The sequence below is a fragment of the Mirounga leonina genome, unplaced genomic scaffold (genome assembly GCF_011800145.1).
Source record: "Mirounga leonina isolate KUSES-001 unplaced genomic scaffold, KU_Mleo_1.0 Mir_165, whole genome shotgun sequence".
NCBI lineage: Eukaryota > Metazoa > Chordata > Mammalia > Carnivora > Phocidae > Mirounga > Mirounga leonina.
In genome coordinates this window covers 58,786,541-58,803,428 of record NW_023270415.1, presented here as the reverse complement: position 1 = coordinate 58,803,428, position 16,888 = coordinate 58,786,541, and positions in this window count along the sequence as shown.

Genomic DNA, 16,888 nt, shown 5'->3' with positions numbered 1-16,888 from the left:
CCCCCTTCATTTTTCCCTTCCTACTATCTTCTTTTTTTTTTTTTTTTAACATATAATGTATTATTTGTTTCAGAGGTACAGGTCTGTGATTCAACAGTCTTACATAATTCACAGCACTCACTATAGCACATACCCTCCCCAATGTCTATCACTCAGCCACCCCATCCCTCCTACCCCAACCCCCACTCCAGCAATCCTCAGTTTGTTTTCTGAGATTAAGAATTCCTCATATCATTGAGGTCATATGATATATGTCTTTCTCTGATTGACTTATTTCACTTAGCATAATACCCTCTAGTTCCATCCATGTCATTGCAAATGGCAAGATATCGTCTTTTTGGTGGCTGCATAATATTCCATTGTATATATATACCAAATCTTCTTTATCCATTCATCTGTTGATGGACATCTGGGCTCTTTCCATAGTTTGGCTATTGTGGACATTGCTGCTATAAACATTGGGGTGCACATACCCCTTTGGATCACTACATTTGTATCTTTGGGGTAAATACCCAGTACTGTAATTCTGGGTCATAGGGTAGCTCTATTTTCAACTTTTTGAGGAACCTCCATACTGTTTTCCAGAGTGGTTGTACCAGCTTGCATTCCCACCAAAAGTGTAGGAGGGTCCCCTTTCTCCGCATCCTCGGCAACATCTGTCGTTTCCTGACTTGTTAATTTTAGCCATTCTGACTGGTGTGAGGTGGTATCTCATTGAGGTTTTGATTTGGATTTCCCTGATGCTGAGCAATGTTGAGCACTTTTTCATGTGTCTGTTGGCCATTTCTATGTCTTCTTTGGAAAAATGTCTGTTCATGTCTTCTGCCCATTTCTTGGTTGGATTATTTGTTCTTTGGGTGTTGAGTTTGGTAAGTTCTTTATAGATTTTGGATACTAGCCCATTATCTGATATGTCATTTGCAAATATCTTCTCCCATTCTGTCGGTTGTCTTTTGGTTTTGTTGACCGTTTCCTTTGCTGTGCAAGAGCTTTTTATCTTGATGAAGTCCCAATAGTTCATTTTTGCCCTTGATCAGTGGCATTTCTATACACCAATAACAAAACAGAAGAAAGAGAAATTAAGGAGTCGATCCCATTTACAATTGCACCCAAAACCATAAGATACCTAGGAATAAATCTAACCAAAGGGGCAAAGAATCTGTACTCAGAAAACTATAAAATACTCATGAAAGACATTGAGGAAGACAGAAAGAAATGGAAAAACGTTCCATGCTCATGGATGGGAAGAACAAATATTGTGAAGATCTCAATGCTACCTAGAGCAACCTACACATTCAATGCAATCCCTATCAAAATACCATCCACTTTTTTCAAAGAAATGGAACAAATAATCCTAAAATTTGTATGGAACCAGAAAAGACCCCGAATAGCCAGAGGAATGTTGAAAAGATAAGCAAAGCTGGTGGCATCGCAATTCCGGACTTTAAGCTCTATTACAAAGCTGTCATCATCAAGACAGTATGGTACTGGCACAAAAACAGACATATAGATCAATGGAACAGAATAGAGAGCCCAGAAATGGACCCTCAACTCTATGGTCAACTAATCTTCGACAAAGCAGGAAAGAATGTCCAATGGAAAAAAGACAGTCTCTTCAACAAATAGTGTTGGGAAAATTGGACAGCCACATGCAGAAGAATGAAACTGGACCATTTCCTTACACCACACACAAAAATAGACTCCAAATGGTTGAAAGACCTCTATGTGAGACAGGAGTCCATCAAAATCCTAGAGGAGAACACAGGCAGCAACCTCTTCGACCTCAGCCACAGCAACTTCTTCCTAGAAACATTGCCCAAGGCAAGGGAAGCAAGGGAAAAAATGAACTATTGGGACTTCTCAATTGCTTAAGTTAGAAACTGAAATTGCTGATTTGAAACCTTTCTACTTTATAATATAAGCATGGAATGCTCTCATTTTCTCACTAAGCACTGCTTAGCTGCATCCCACAAATTTTGACTCTACTTTTTCCTTTTACTTAAGTTCAAAATATTTTTGAATTTCTTATGAGACTCTCATTGACTCATGGATTTTTTTTTTACTTATCAATAATCACTTTATTATTTTATTTTATTTTATTTTATTTTTAAAATTTTATTATGTTATGTTAATCACCATACGTTACATCATTAGTTTTTGATGTAGTGTTCCATGATTCATTGTTTGCGTATAACACCCAGTGCTCCATTCAATACATGCCCTCTTTAATACCCATCACCAGGCTAACCCATACCCCCACCCCCCTCCCCTCTAGAACCCTCAGTTTGTTTCTCAGAGTCCATAGTCTCTCATGATTCATCTCCCCCTCCAATTTCCCTCCCTTCATTTTACCCTTCCTACTATCATCTTTTTTTTTTTTTTTTTTAACGTATAATGTATTATTTGTTTCAGAGGTACAGGTCCATGATTCAACAGTCTTACACAATTCACAGCGCTCACCATAGCACATACCCTCCCCAATGTCTGTCACCCAGTCACCCCAAAAACTATGTTTAATTTTCAAGTCCCAATTATCTTTCTATTCTTGATTTGTTCTTTGTCTTGTAATCAGAGGGTATACTTTGTACTTTTAACTTCTTTTACATTTATTAGGTTTTAATTTATGTCCTGGGATATGGTCTATCTTGCTGTATGTTGCATGTGCACTTGAGAAAAATGTCTATTCTTATTTATTTTTTGGAGCATTAATAAATGTTATTTGACTCAATTAGTTGTTGATGTTTAGATTAGTTCTGTATTTTTGCTGATTCCTGTCTACTTGTTCTGTTGATTACTGAGACAGGAGTGTTGAAGTGTTCAGCTATAATTGCGATTTTTTTTCATATCTTTTTCCAGTTTTATCAGTTTTGCTTCATGTATTTTGAAGCCCTTAAGTGCATACATATTTAGATTTTCATGCATTTTTGGCAAAATGTTCACTTAATTATTATGTAATATTTACTCATGGTCATTTTCCTTGCTCTGAAGTCTATTTTATGGATATTAATGGAGCAATTCCAGCTTTCTTTTAATTGGTGTTTGCATATATATTTATCACTTTCCATCCTTTTACGTTAAACATACCTATATCATTATATTTACAGTGGGTTTTTATAGATAGCATAAAACTGAGTTTTTAATCCAATCAAACTATCTTTTTTTTTTAAGATTTTTTTTTTTTATTTATTTGTGGGAGAGAGAATGATAGACAGAAAGCATGAGAGGGGGGAGGGTCAGAAGGAGAAGCAGACTCCCTGCTGAGCAGGGAGCCTGATGTGGGACTCAATCCTGGGACTCCAGGATCATGACCTGAGCCGAAGGCAGTCGCTTAACCAACTGAGCCACCTAGGCGCCCTCAAACTATCTTTTAATTGGTACATTTAGGCTATTTACACTTACTCTAATTTTTTATGTGTTTTCTTACTACCAACACTATTATTATCATTATTATTATTGTTATTATTTTGGTTTGTTATGCCCCCTGTATGTTCTCCTATTTCTCCTTACCAACTTTTTTGTTATTTTAATTTTCTTAGTATTTCACTTTAGTTTATATTTTGAGTTTCCTTGCTCTGCTCTATACTTACTGTAGTGTGGGAACAGAAAGAAGAAAAGCAACAGGAATTTGCCTCATATTCTTTGAACCAGTTTCTCTGGTCAGAGAGAAGATCCCCACCCCCCCTTAGAGTTTTAGATAACTATTCACTATCATGGCCATGACTTTGCTGTCACTGCTGCCATGATATTGCCAAGGTGTTAGGGTGATAAGGAAGGAGAAGAAAAATCAACAGGGGATTTCCTTCATTCTACCTGACTCATAGAGAAACCCATTCCTGTTGCTCAGACTAGAAATAGAGCTTTTCTTAAAGCTTCATTTATCTGTATCTAGTGCACATGCCTGGGTTTTTAGCTACATTTAGCTACCTAGGAAAAAAGGTAAATTCACTTCCATTGCAAGGGAACTTAAAATTCAGACCTCTATTTCCCTTCCAGCTGCTACCACTTACTTTTCAGTGCTCTCAAATAGCTGTTCCATGCATTCTATCTAGGATTTATAGTTGTATTCCGTGAGAAAAACAGGGTGGAGTATGTGCATTCCATTTTCTCAGAACCAGAACTCTTGGAAGGAATTTTTTTTGTTGTTTCAGCAAAGTGTCTTTATGATATATAAGACTTATAAAAATGCCACATTTTTTAAGGAAAAAAATAGCAGTTGGTGAGAAAGTATTGTCATCCTTCAATAAACCATATTTTAATCTCCTAAAATTGAAAGTTGCCTAGGATTTCTTTTTGAAGAGGGGCAGACTAATAACTAAGATCAATGGTGTCTTTGGTCAGACTAAATGATACTCATTGATTCTGTACACAACCAATCTATGTCTTAGTTTCTATATGTGTAAAATTGGATACTTATTACACCTACAACTTATCACTGTTATAAAAAATACATTAGAAAATACATGGAAAAGGATCTAGAGCAGTGCTAAGCAAATAGTAAGCACTATGTAAGTGATAGCAATTATTAGCGTCCAGTTGTACAGTGCAAATTACAATCCTGAAACTAGAGAATATACTCAAATAGAAAACAAATCATCTAAAATCTAAATTGTGAGTATGATAGCACAGAGCCTGCCAATTCCCTACATTCTCAAACATTAGAAGAGTACATTACTAAACTTAAAACACAAAATGGAAGAAGATTTTATGAGAATCTAATATAATTTTTAGGCACATTATGATAAAATGTGTAATTTAAAACTAGATTTTATGTTTGTGAAATCTTTGATGAAGTGGTATTTCTTCCTATTGCTTAAATTTGCTTAAATGATAAAACTTGCACCTGTTTGAAATCGTCTTTTTCCATACAAAATAATTACCATAAATTGCAATTAGAATTAACACTGCTATATAGTCATTATATCTATGGATATTGTGGAAATATCTTCTTTCTTTAGTTTTTTACTTTTAAACGATGAACATAATTGAGAATCTACTTTATGCTAAGATCTATGCTAAGCTCTGATTGAGCAATTAAGTTCTGCTCAAAAATTATATTCAAAATTCAACTCAGTGAGGTTGTCTCTGGCCTCTCTATCAAAAACTTTATGCACTGACATTATGTAACAACTTTCCTGTTTCATTGTTTTCTTCTCAGCACTATTCTGTATCTAAGCTATCTAACATACTGTGTATTTTGCTTTCTTATAATTTTATTTTCTGTTTTCCCCACTAGGATGTAAACTGCATGAGTAAGGGGCCTACTGTTTTATTCACTACTCTCCCACCTGCATTTTGATAAGTGCCTGGCATATATTAGGAGCTCAATGGATTTGGGGAATAGTTAAATGGACATACACGATTTTGCTTCTTACTATGTACAAAGATTATGAAAAATCAAGTATATATGCATGGTTTTAGTAATGACTAGCATTGGTGCATCCAGAATGTAAAGAACAATACTTATGGGGAGGCAGTTTGACGTAGCAGTTTGTAAGAGCAGATCTGAATTCACATCCTTGCTCTGATATGCATTAGTTCTATAACCTTGAGAAAATTATTTCATGTCTCTCAGTTTCTTAAGCTGCATAAGCAGTCATGTTCAAAACACTCCTTGTTTTAAGGATTAAGTGAGGGAATGCATTCACAGCTCTTTACCACTGCCTGGCACAGAAGAGACCCTTAACAAAGGTTAGCAATTGTATATTATATTATTAGTTACTCAAAATTCTCTGCATAGCAAGAGGAACAGGCACTCTTTTTTTTTCAGATGAAAGAAAGATTATTTTTAAAAATATTTTATTTATTTATTTGACAGAGAGAGACTCAGCGAGAGAGGGGACACAAGCAGGGGGAGTGGGAGAGGGAGAAGCTGGCTTCCCGAGGAGCAGGGAGCCTGATCAGGACCCTGGGATCATGACCTGAGCTGAAGGTAGCCGCTTAACGACTGAGCCACCCAGGCGCCCCCAGATGAAAGAAAGATTTAAACAACAGAGCTAATAAATGACCAAGATGGAACTTGCAACCATATTCCTCTAAATTTATAGCCGTGTTAATTTTTTTTATATTGCACCATCTCCAAATATTTATGGAGTGTCAGTGCAGAGCATTGTAATGTGTCTGGCACTGTGGAAGGTATAAGATAAGATCCTCATACACTGATACTCATCATGGCATATTTATAATGACAAACCAACAACAATAATAATCCAAGTTCTGATAAAAGTGTCTGAGGCTCTTGAATTCTTATGAACATTATTAGATGCACATAAAATATCAGTAATTAAGCATGGGACTCTCTTTACAAAGGATATTTCTAGGAAGTAGGATTGGAGTGCTGGGGGATGTGGTAGATACAGTGATGCACCATTGGGACCTACCTTTGAGAAGGACTCTTTTTTTCTTGGCTTAAGGCAGTGCCTTCAGATGACAGCCTCCGTCAGCCCTTCAGGGTTGCCTCTGCTGCAGAAAACTGCCATGCCCTGGTCACTTTCTTTTCAGGGAAGCCCACATCCAATGATTGAGGTAGAGGTATAAGAGGACAGCCATTTTGACCCCATGCATCCACAAACGTGATGAGCCATTTTTAATCCTGAGCTTCCTGTGGAGTTGCCATTGAAGCTTGACTTCTCCCTGTCTAGTTCTCTTTCTTCTCCTTCCTTCCACAGGTGTTGATCCCAAGGATGCTTCTTAGTAAACACCGTGCATTAACTGTATGCAGTCTCCTTCTAGAGTCTGAATTCCAGAGATCCTGACCTGTGACAGGGCATAGGAAAGAGGGCTTTGCTGTCAGCTCAGCACGACATTCCTAGTCAGAAAACTGCACAATTTTTTGCTAGATAGATTGAACCAACTCTCCCAGGAAAAACTTGTTACACTTTTGGAAGTTGAATAATCCTCTTTGTATAGCCCTCTGCATCTTGGCATTTTAGGATCCAGAATCTTAAAGTCCAGAAGCCCTTTGTGTTTTAACCTAAAAATAAAATATGTAGGTGGACAGGCCGATAAGCCAGTTATTCTTACAGAGACCTTGGTCAGTCTTCTATTTGTAGGAAAGACCTAACAGAAAATAAACTTTAGGTAATTCATGTGCCTCATTTAGAAAAAAATAATCAGAGTTACTAGGACACACTAGGCTATCATGGTATTAGCACAAAATTTAGATAAGTTACTGCCTAGTTATTAGAGTTAGTTATACCAGTAAAATCACATGCTTAGTTGATAGTAATTGGTGCTATTGAAGACTGTAGCAAAAACTCTAGTGTATAGATAATGAGAAAGGGAAACTTCAATTTATCTTTACCAAGGTGACATCTAGTATAGACCAATGCTTCAGATTCCACAATCTGCCACCTTACATTGTCACAGATTTCCAAATAGGAGGTTAACATTGACCCTGTGTGTTTCCCATATCAGTAGATGAAATTCAACTATTTATAAGATCCTTTATATTGGGGGCAATGGAGACTATGGTGCTTTCTTGCAAAGTTTATAAATTTGCAGTCGTGGAAACATTGAGAATTTTTTTCTTTTTTTTTTTTTCTGAAAGTTCATCAAAACCTCTAACTTTTTCTCTATGAATCTCAATTTTCCTTAAATTGTACTGTTGTATTTGCTTTGAGAGCTGCCTAATGAAAATTTCTTGTGAGCAACTGTTTTTAGTACAAAATGCTGCTTCCTCTTGCTATGGAATTTCTTAGGTCAGTGAAATCTGTCTCTTCAGGAAGGATTCCCTTCACATTTTTTTTTTTTTTTAGCACCCATCAGCAGAATCACTCCTAGCAGAATCTTCACCTGAGGCTATATTTATTGCTTCTGGAAACCTAGTAAAAATGAAAGCTTCTGCCAAAACCCCTATATGTCATTATCTATTTTTTAATAAACATTGTATTTGGAGTAATTTTAGATTTACAGAGGAGTTGCAAAATTAGTGCAGGGTTTCTATATACTTCTTAACCCAGTTTACCCCACTGGTTGTTATTTTATATTATTTTGGTACATCCGTCAAAACTGAGAAACTCATGTTGGTACATTATTATTATTAAACTCCAGACTTTATTAGAATGTCCCCACTTCTTCATCGGTGTCCTCTTTCTCTTCCATGATTCCATCCAGGGTGAACACTGAATTTAATTGTCATGTATCCCCAGTCTCCTCTGACAGTTTCTTAGTTTTTCCTTGACCTGGACAGTTCTGAGGAGTCTGGTCAGGTACTGTGAAGAATATTATGGGGTTTCTACAATTTGGGGTTGTTTTGATGTTCTCATAGTTAGACCGGTGACTGCTTGATTCAGGTAGTGCCTGTTAGGTTTCTCCACTATAAAGTTACTTTTCTTCTCTCCTTTTTGAAACCAAATCTCTCTCCACAGCCCACACTTCAGAGGTAGTTTTGTTCTAATTTCTGACGTGTGGGGGGACTATCTACATATATATTATTTGGAATTCCTAAGGAAAATTTTTCTCTCTCCTCGCCCAATTTATTTATTTATTCAATCATTTACTCATATCATGATGAACGCACATATATTTATATTGTGATTTATGTTAATAATTATTTTGTTAAATTGTTCTAGCTTTGGCCAGTGGGAGCTTCTTTCAGGTTGGTTACTAATATCTTTTTGAAATGCCCCCATCTTTTATGGTTTTGAGCTTTTCTCACTTCTTGATACCACAAAATGCCGCAGGCTCATCTCATATTATTTCTGCTTCATTTTTCCCAGGTAGATTTGCTTCCCTTTGTTGGAGTGTAGCACTTAGAAAGCAGGGCCTGAATAATGGGTGTGCTTCTTGCTACTAGAATGTCATAACTCCTTATCCTCTCAGCACATGGAGCTGGGTAACATATGCCTGTCTCCTAACCCATGGATCTACACCTGTTTCCATCTGTACATTTATTAAGCTAAACATCCATAAAACTAATGGATACATTAGTATCCATTCATACTAATGTCTCTGGCTCCAATTCAATACCATAGGGTTCATTTTGATCTTGTTTAGTACTTATCTTTGTCTTCCTTCTCTGACAGTGAGAAACCTAGTTCCCAGTCTCCAGTATCCATTTATTTATTTGTTCAACCCCAATACACACATAAGGAAGTTTCAGAATTGTTAATCTTCACCCCATGAGAAACAAATTTGCAAAGTACAGTGTTGGTGTACAATTTTGTCTCTAGCCTTACAGTTTCCAGTGGAACCATCATGTTCCAAAGTTACTTAGGTCAGCTCCTTTTTTTTTAGTTTTTTATTTAGATTCCAGTTAGTTAACATATAATGTAATATTAGTTTCAGGTATAGAATTTAGTGATTCATCACTTTCATCCAACACCCAGTGCTCATCATCCTTAATACCCATTACCTATTTAGCCTATCCTCCCACCCTTCTCCCCTCCAGCAACCCTCAGTTTGTTCCCTATAGTTAAGAGTCTGTTTTATTGTTTGCCCCTCTCTTTCTCCCCTCCCATGTTCATCTGTTTGTTTCTTAAATTCTACATATGAGTGAAATCACATGGTATTTGTCTTTCTCTGACTGACTTAATTCGCTTAACATAAGACTCTCTAGTCCCATCCACATCATTGCAAATGGCAAGATTTTGTTCTTTTTTATGGCTGACTAATATTCCACTGTGTGTGTGTGTGTGTGTGTGTGTATCACTTCTTTATCCATTCATCAGTCGATGGACATTTGGTCTCTTTCCATAATTTGGCTATTGTTGATGAAGCTGCTATAAATACCGGAGTGCATGTATCCCTTCGAATCAGCATTTTTGTATCCTTTGGGTAAATACTTAGTAGTGCAATTGGGCTACCTCCTTTTTTACCCCCACTTCCTTTAGCACAGTTATGTCTTATATTCATAATATAATTAATTTACCACAGTCTGCATTCCATCTGGGGATCCCCAACATCCTGATTGATTTTGGTAAACTTTTGCATACATTAAAGCACACTCTTTGTGATATACAGTTCTATGTTTGTTTGTTTTTTATTTAAAAGGACATTTAAAAAAATTATTGTGGTAAGAATATTTAACATGAGATCTGTCCTCTTAACAGACTTTTAAGTGTACAATACAGCATTGTTATCTATAGGCACACTGTTGTACAGTGTATGTCCAAAACTTATTCATCTTGCATAATTTACATTTTATGTCTATCGTTTGGCAACTCCCCATTTTCTCCTCCCCCACACCCTGGCATAACATTTCTATTTGTTGTTTTCATGAGTTTTACTAATTTATAGGCCCTATATAAGTGGAATCATGCAATATTTGTCATTCTGTGATTGGTTTATTCCACTTAGTATAATGTCCTCCAGGTTTATCAATGTTGTTATATATTGCCAGATTTCCTTCTTTTTTAAGACTGAATAATATTCCAAATGCCTGTATATACCACATTGTTTGGTCCATTCATCCATTGATGGATATTTATTTTTTCCCCATATTTTAGCTATTGTGAATGGTGCTGCAACGAACATGGGAGTGAAGGTATTTCTTTGGGATTCAAGTCTTTTGGCTATATACCCAAAAGTGGAATTGCTGAAAATTTACAGAAAATTCCCATGTGTTCATAGGCATAGCTAGGAACTTTTCTGTTTGTTACATGTATGATACAAAAGCATAGCAGAAAAATATGGAATAGTTCCTGAATCATAAACATAATCAATTATAACAAAGAAATTGAATTTTCAATATGAACTATTGTTATGATTGTTTCCTTTAATATTGGTTTATATTTCTGTTCAAGTTAATAGGTTCTGAACTTCCAGTTCAATTTCCAAATGCTGTCCTTTTTATTTTCTGTAATATTAACTTAATGTGTAATGGAGGTTATCAATTAAATAAAAACTTAAATGTGACTGTCCCCCAATTTTATATATTTACAATGGTGTATATATTAAAATGGTAAATATAATAGTACATATATAAAGTAATATATAAATAATAGTATATATAAATGGTATAGATACAAAAATAGTATATAGATATAAATAGCACATATATAAAATATCGTATAGTAATGATTTTTAAAACTTTTTAAGGAAATTTCATATTATTTTGCACAGTGGCTGCATGATTTTGCATTCCCACTGACAGTGTACAATCATAACAATACTTCAATTTCTCCACAACCTTGCCAACACTTGTTATCTTTTGGTTTTTTGTTTGTTTGATAATAGCCATTTTACCAAATGCGAGGTGATAATCTTCTTGTAGTTTTGATTTGCATTTCCTTGATGATTAATGGTATTGAGCATTTTTTCATATACCTGTTGGCTATTTGTGTATCTTCTTTGGAGAAATGTCTGTTCAAGCCCTTAGCCCATTTTAATAAATACAGTTGCATTTTTTTTCTTGCTATTGAATTATAGAAGTTCCTTATATATTTTGGAGATTGACCACTTCTCAGATATATGGCTTGCAGATATTTTCTCCCATTCCATTGGTTGTCTTTGTATGGGTTTGGTGATGGATTGAATCAGGATTCTACTACCACAGTATGGTAGACTGTTCCTTCACCCTGGAAGTTTCTCTGAATGTCCCCTTTGTCATTAACCTCGCCTCTCTTTCTTGATTCCTGGAAAGCACTGATCTTCTCCCCAATATCTTATGAATGTTCAAGGCCCTGTCTGTCTTACTACGCATAATGAATATGACAGTTTCATTCTCTGAAGTATTATCCCACAGTTATTACATTTACAGAGCTATCTTAAGCCTGTGTGTGTGTGTGTGTGTGTGTGTGTGTGTGTGTTTGGCTCTAAATCCTCACTGTGATGGTATTTGGAGATGGGGATCTTTGGGAGACGATTAGGTCATGAGGGTGGAACTCTCACTAATGGGATTAGTGTCCTTATAAAAGAGACTGTAGAGAGCTCTCTGTTCCTTTTGCCATGTGAGAACGCAGTGAAAGACCTGCCATCAATCAAGAAGTGGTCTCTCACCAGATACCAAAGGTGGTGACTCAATCTTGGGATCTTGGTCTTCTCAGCCTCCAGAACTGTGAAAAATAAATGTTTGCTGTTGAAGTCATCTAGTCTGTGGTATTTTTGTTATAGTAGCCCTACCAGACTACGATAGGAGGAACTGTGTTTAGCGTATTGTTTCCCTTCCAGACTTACCTGTTAAGTCTGCATTTGGTGAGAAGTTAGAGAGGAGGAAGAGAGATCAATGTTTTAGGGAAGGTCTTTCCAAATGAAAGCAGTGGGGAGTAAATATTTCCCCTAATAGTGCTGTTTATTTGCTTTCGACTTTTGAAATGACCTCAGACAAAATATAGAATACTAAAAATATGATGAGAGAAGAGAATGTAAATATTATCTTTCAGTTGTGGCAACTTCAAAGTGAAGGTGCAGCTAAAAATATGACAAATGGAATAGGGTAAGTGACCTGTGTTGAAGGAGCGAGGCACGTTGTTTCTGTAATGAACATAGAGGTCAACCAAACAAAAGTTTAGGTAGAGTTGATGGAACAAGAACTGGAATTTAAAATACCAACTTTGGGGCGCCTGGGTGGCTCAGTCGTTGGGCGTCTGCCTTCGGCTCAGGTCATGATCCCGGGGTCCTGGGATCGAGCCCCACATCGGGCTCTCTGCTCCGCGGGAAGCCTGCTTCTCCCTCTCCCACTCCCCCTGCTTGTGTTCCCTCTCTCGCTGTGTCTCTCTCTGTCAAATAAATAAATAAAATCTTTTAAAAAAATAAATAAATAAAATACCAACTTTGGGAAGGGATTGTGCGAGTTAAATGCTTTTCTTTAAAAAAAAAAAACTTAAAATGACATAGTAACAAAAATTTATGTTGGTTGTTAAGGAGCTAACCACCAACACAAAACAGACAATTAAAAATAGTTACCACAGGGAAACAAGCCTTGTGTTTGTGAGGTGTAGGACATATTATAAACCTTTCTGTAAAATTTTATTTCTACCATGTGCATTTATTACTTGAATAAAAATTGGAAATGGAAAAAGCAATTGATTCAGACTTTGTGTAACATGTGATTCCAGTATTGTAAAAATTTCCTATCTCTAATTTTATGACCATATACTGAAAGGAAATTTTTTATAAAAAATATTGTAAAATAATGGGAAGAGTGAGATTCTAACATTTAAAATAAGTTATAAGTTACTGACGTCTTTAAAAAACATTTATTAAGGGCTAGTTGTTTTTGCTTACTCTGTATCAGAAATTTTTCATAAGAAATTTCCTTTATTTTTCTGTGAATTTTATTTTAACAGTGTTTTTATCTATTGTATACCAGGGTGAAGTATTGAAAAAAAAAAGGTTTTGTTTAAATCTGACATCATAAGTAGCTACTTTTTTAAAATAAATAACATCGTATGTAGCTACTTTTTTTATAAATAAAAATATTTTTTAGAGTACTTTAGAAAAACTTAAGGAACACATATATTCAGCTTTGGCCTCAACATTATGGATAAGAGCTTCAAATTAGAGTTTTATTGGAAAAAGTCTCAGCCTTCCTGGAAGTCCTCTTCATGTTGTTATTTCAGTGAATCAGAAGAACAAAAAGTACTTTAGTTACTTCTTATTTTATTAGCTTAATTGTTAGAGTAGACTAACAGACTGCCTTGAGCTAATTTCTCTTTTGAAAAACAATGCACTTGACAAAGTGATAGTGTTCTCAGTCAAATATTATTGTTTCCTGTTTTAGAAGGTGTGACTGTTCTCTCCAGCATTTCTGAACCTTCTGAATTAAAATGATTAACATCCTAGTTACGCCATCTGAGCATCAGCTACTGCAAGCAGAGTACTGAGATATAACTACTGATTCTATTTTTGTTGTTGCTGTTTCGTTTGTTTTAAAGCATTATGTTTGACTAACCACTTAGCTGTTCAAAACCTAAGGTCACTGACCATTAAATACTTGTATATAAGAATCAGGTTGTTAAAAGAGTTTAGTCAGAGTCCCCTAAATTATTATTCATATGGCAGTTATTTAATTGAGAATAAATATGACTGACCTGATCATAATTGTTTACACCAAGGATAAGAATTTCCAAATGGTTATAGAAGCCCAACAGTCTGGTCCATTTCATCTCAGGTTTATAGGCTTGGGGCCCCCCAAAGAATACATTACCTGTGGGTTTGGGCCCCCAAAGTATAGTTTTATTTGTAACAGTACAAATGGAATTTGTGAGAGTTGACATTTTTTGGAACATTTTTATGATGTAACTCCAGTTGGGTATCTTGATATTGCATAAGTTTTATATATTACCTGCATTGTATGTTCTTCATTATGTATATTTTACAAGCCTAAAAATTCTGGCTATATGGTGAGTTTTGGGGGGAATATATCTGGCCCCAAAAGAAAAGTCAATTAAAATTTTAAAATATTCCACATCTGAGTAGAGATATAAATAGAAACAATGACTTCAGTAGTGTGAGATCTCACATTAAGTGAAATGAACCAATAAAGAAGCACTTAATTATCAGAAATAAATCCAATTATTTTTCTAAACACATCCCCCTTAAACTTCTAACTGACAGCAATTATATAAGGGGAACTGTCTCTTAACATCAGTTATTTATTTATTTTTTTAAAGATTTTATTTATTTGATAGAGAGAGACACAGCAAGAGAGGGAACACAAGCAGGGGGAGTGGGAGAGGGAGAAGCAGGCTTCCCGCCGAGCAGGGAGCCCGATGCGGGGCTCGATCCCAGGACTCTGGGATCATGACCTGAGCCGAAGGCAGACGCTTAACGACTGAGCCACCCAGGTGCCCCAACATCAGTTATTTTTTAAAAAAAAGGCTCAACATCTTAATTCAAAAAATTTGAAGATCCAATATAGCTATATAAAACTACAACTGTATTAATGATGGAGTTACACATTGACCTACTTAAAGCTTAGAACATTACCTTATCTAATGAGTATATCAAAGTATATCAGTTTTCAGCTACAAAATTGATTTATGCTATATCAAAGCATGCTGAAAGAATTTTAGACCATTCAGCCAATATGATTTCTGTGCTTTTGTTCAAAATAAGAGAATACTAAAGTTTAGATTTGCTGCTTCTAGCTGCATGTGACATGCTCAAAATAAAATTAGCTCAGCTATTTCTATTAGTTTTTATTATCCCTGTATGAATCTCATTTTCACACTTTACAGGTGGGCAAGGACGTCTGTTAGTTTGGTCACTCGCCATTTTTGGAAACCCTGTATCCATTTTGGTAGTTTCTCAGAATGTACTTTGGGCCTTCGAACAAAGGAAAAAACAAATAGGCAAACTAAGCCCTTTACTTCCTAGCTTCCCTTTCTATTAGGGACCATATCATTTAGTTCGCCTGCTCAGATGCAACCAGAGACACTGGTTCACTGGCCCTGGGGAGTGGCAGAGACAGTGTCCTGTGGGCTCAGTAGTTCTAACTGCAACAGAGGTGTGGTGGGTCTGGGGGCTCCCCAGCATCCCCACCAAAGTTGTTCCTGGAAGCTCAGTATAGAGTAGTTTCTCTAGCCTTTCCAAGAGTCTGTAATCCACCTAATCCTGTATAATAAACCCCAACTTGCCTACTAGTTAGGTGGAGTCCAAGGTCTGATCTCAAAGTTGGAGAGGAGCAACAAGGTCAACTATGAACATAGTGGTTCCTTTTCAGTGTATGTTGCTAATTCACTTCATCTATTTCCCAAAATCTTGGTGTTTTCCAGACCTAAAGCTTAGCTTTATTAGAAACTGCCAAGCTGTCTTCTTAAGTGGCCAAACTCTTGCATGCTCACCAGCAATGACTGAGAGTGAGTTCTGTTGCTCTGCCTTCTCATCAGCCATCATATTTTCGGGTTTGTTTTTTTTTAAATTTTAGTGCCTATATAAAATACTACTTTGTTGTTTTAATTTGTATTTCTCTAGGGACAAACTATGTTGAGTATTTTTTTTTTTAAGTTTATGTTTCATCTCTATGTATACCTTCTCTAGTGAGGTGTACTCTCAGATGTTTTAAACTCTTAAATTGGGTTGGTTTTTCTTAACTTGAGTTTTAAGTGTTCTTTGAGTATTTTTTATATTATGTTCTTTTTCTCAGCTTTACTGAGGTATAATTGAGAAATCAAAATTGCATAAAATTAAGGTATATACTGTGATCTTTTTATAATGTGATGTTTTGATGTAAGGATATCATTGAGAAATGTTTACCACAATGAAGCTAATTAATATATCCATCACCTCACATACTTTTTGTTCACTGTGTATTTTACATCCATGTTTTTATCACTTATATGTTTTGCAGGTTTTCTTTCTCCCAGACTGTGGCTTGCTTTTTAATTCTCTTAATAGTGTTTTTCACAATATGTTTTTAATTTTAAAGTTAATGAAGTCCAACTAATTAGCTTTTTCTTTCATTGATCATCTTTTTTTTTTTTTCATATGGATATGTCATTGACTTTCCAGTTGAGTTTTACAGTTATGCAAGTAGAATCCTTCACATTCTGAAACTTATCTGTCAGATGTTCCTATACCAGCCCTCGGTCTCTCTGTCACCTCCCATCTCTAGCTCATTTATTCATTCATTTACTTACAAATTCATTTGTATAAAATAGGAATATAGAGGACCTATTGTATTTGGACATTTTGCTAGATGACTGCTCTACTTGCCCTTCTCAGCTGTTCATTCACTTTTATCTCCCCAAGTGATTACTCATAGTGCCTCCTGTCATCTCTTCCTCAGAGAGTAAATCTTTACTTTTCCTTCAAATCATACCTCAGATGTTGCCATCTCTATGGATTCTTCCAGATCTTCCTCCCTGGCTCAGCAAAATCAATTCTTCTTCCTACTGGCACAGTACTCCAGTAACACTGTTCAGGTCACCTTTATATCAGCATATCAACCTTGTCACATTTTATCACATTTAGCTTTATACTTGGCTATCTCCCCTCACCCTCACGT